The following is a 3,343-nucleotide window of genomic DNA, read 5'->3' as shown; positions in this document are numbered from 1 at the left end:
CCAAAATATATAGGAAAGTACAACACCTCTACAAAAAAAAGGACACATGACCCAATTAAAAAATAGGCACAGGCCATGAATATGCACTTCACCAAGGAGGATATCCAGGCAGCCAACAAACATACGAAGAAATGTTCACGATCATTAGCCATTGGAGAGATGCAAATCAAAACAGCAATGAGATATCGTCTTGCACCAGCTATTGCTATTTGCTATTATTATAGCAAAGATCAAAAAGTAGAGGACAGTAAATGTTGTCAAGGATGTGGAAAGACTTGGACCCTCCTACATTGCTGGTGAGATTACAAAATGGTCCAACCCCTCTGGGAAACAATATGGTGCTTCCTCAGAAGGTTGGAAATTGCGATACCTTATGATCCAGGAATTCCTCTACTTGGTATTTACCCACAGGAGATAAAAACCACAACACGAGTAGATATATGCACACCAGTGTTCATAGCCATAACACTAGTAGATAGATGCACACCAATGTTCATAGCCATAACACAAGTAGATATATGCACACCAATGTTCATAGCCATAACACTAGTAGATATATGCACACCAATGTTATAATAGCAAGAAGATGGAGACAGCTTAAGTGCCCATCAATGGAAGAATGGATAAACAAACTTTGGTACATACACACAATGGAATATTATGCTATCCTGAAGAATATCAAGGAAGGTGCAAGCCATAACATGGATGAAACTTGAGGACATTATGCTGAGTGAAATCAGTCAGTCACAAAAGGAGAAATACAGCATAGGACCATTGAAAAAGATTAAGAAAAAGAACCCACACTAAAAGGGGGAAAAACTTTTTTTTTTTTTTTGCTGTTGGTTATTGGAGTGTATGAGATAGTGTGAGGGGAGGAAATGGAAGGTGGAGTACAGGCTAGGGAATAGACAGGATAGTGGATTACATGGTAGAGAATAGACACATGATAGTTTGGGTGCTGGGGGAGGCATCCACTAAAAGGAGAAGGGGAAAGGACAAACAAAGCGGATGGGAGAACAACTAGGCAGGTTTACATGGGCTAAACAGGACAGAGGTAAATAATGATGTAAGCACAACCATGGAACAACAGGGCTTGGGGATACAAAGATTGAGGCATGGTTTGAATGGGTAAAAGTAGTTAAATGATGTTAAGATACTTTTTGGCTTTTGAATCTTGGTTTTCCTTACCTACTATTTTAAAACAGAAACTTGAAGGGGAGAGAAAGGAATAGCCAGAAACATCACCATAGAAAGCTTGTAAGTCTGTCTTCAGCCTATAACTGGTTGGAATACCTAAAATAGGGCTACAACTTGTCCAATGAAGGAGGCTTCCTGCAGAGCCTCTGCATTGCACAAAATCATAGGTGGAATCCTGATCTCCACCCACAATCTTCTGAGGTGGGAAATTTCCACTTGAAAGAACAAGCAGACCAGTCTAGAACAGCTAGAAAAACAGAAGATGCTTCTTCAAAGAAAGACCAGCAGGAAAAATTTAAAAAACAATATAGCAGTCCAATTAACTACTACATGAATAAGCAAATTGTTCCCCTGGGAGCCAACAAGGCAAGTGATCAGGTCCCCTCAAGGCAAATCCCCTTCCAAGGCTGAAACTCAAGGTGAATACACAGAAGGCATGTGGTCTTGCTGCTGACCAAGTTGGTCACCAATAAGGGGAAGTGGGGAAAAACATCAATGAAGTGGTGAGCTAAGTCTGACCACATTCAATAGCCTTCGGTTAACCTTGGTTAAGACCTGGTTAACCAGCAGTGTGACAAACCTGGGAACTCCTGTGCCCAGGGGCAGGGACATGGTCCCAGAGGATTAGAGTGGAATTTATAGCCTCCAACTGATATGAAGTGAGGGGGAAAAAATGTGCAAGAACACCCACACTTGCAGACAGTACCTATTTGACCTGGCATCAATGGCTGGATGATCAGAGCACAACTAGAGGAAGAAAGAGGAGGAAAAAAAGTATAACCCACTACAACTGCATAATTTGACCTAAGCTTGTGGATGCAGTATGACAAAGGAGTGAACAAATCTTTAGTGTGAGGATCATCCCCACCCTCTTGGTACATAGGGTCAACAGGGATGGGGAATTTAGACATTGGTTACCCAAAATGGGGGGGGGGGGGCTACAAAGACAAGAAGTGAGTGGCTTACAAGTTTTCAACAGGGAACCTAGTTCCACAGGGTACTGGGACAGGTAGAATCTCCACTGAGTTGTTTCCAACCTGTCTGGATGGGATTGATAAAAGGTGAGGCAGATAAGACTCCTGTGGTTCAATAGGGAATGATTGCTATCAGGTTTGACAGTAAGTGTTGGAAAGGTCAATGTAAATGTTTTGTAACAAAAGGAGGGAAGTGGCTGGTTTTGCATTCCAGGAGCAGAGATTCCCTGGAACCATCAAGGGAGAAAAGTGAAGTGCAGGACCCTGTCCAGGGAAACAGTGACACCAGGGATAGAGGCAGCAAAAATGATGTGGATAGAAGGAGATGCTGGGGACTCTAGACTCAGGGAGGGAAAGAGGCTGTGTGCTGGAGGCTGGGGGGCAGGCGTGCAGTGTGTACCTTTTGGTTGCTTGATGATGCATGCAGGGGATTGTAATCATTACAAAAAAACTAAATATGATAGGGTGAATGTAAAAATAATGTTCTCCCCTGTAAACTAACATATAATTCACAATATAACTTTTTTTAAATGTTTTATTGCGAATTATATGATAGTTTACATGAGAGAACCTCACTTCCATATTCATTCCATCGTATATCATTACATTGCCATGGTTCCAATCCCCTCCATGCATCATCTTCTGACCAAAGGGCATATCCTAAAATCCCGTGCTCTACACTCCCCCCTCAGTCTTCGGCCCACAGTTCTTCTCCCTCTCTGGATCCAAAGTCCCCAGGTGCTTCATCCCTCCATGCCATCATCTCTGTCTCCATCTCAGGCATCCCGGTTCTCTGGGTGGGGTCCCGTTCTTGGCTCTTATCCTTTGGTGGTCCTAGAGACCTCTGCTCCTAGACTGGAGAAATAATCACTCTCTTCCGTTACAAAACATCTACCCTTGCATTTCCAACACTCACAGTCCATCTTGATAACCATTATTCACTACAGTATCGCACGTAACCCATCTGTATTTCATTTCATCAGCTCCACCTAGACAAATTGGATAGTACTCACTGGTGATTCTGCCTTCCTCCGTCCCCTAGCTCTAGGTTCCCTCTTGAAAGCTTGTAAGCCAGTTACTTCTTGCCTTTGTAGTCCCTCCCTCCCCATTTGGGTATCCAATGTCCAAGTTGCCCATCTCTGTCTCCTCTGTATGTGGAGGGGGTGGGAATG

The sequence above is a fragment of the Chrysochloris asiatica genome, unplaced genomic scaffold (genome assembly GCF_000296735.1).
Source record: "Chrysochloris asiatica unplaced genomic scaffold, ChrAsi1.0 scaffold00100, whole genome shotgun sequence".
Classification (NCBI taxonomy): domain Eukaryota; kingdom Metazoa; phylum Chordata; class Mammalia; order Afrosoricida; family Chrysochloridae; genus Chrysochloris; species Chrysochloris asiatica.
This window is presented reverse-complemented; position numbering follows the sequence as displayed.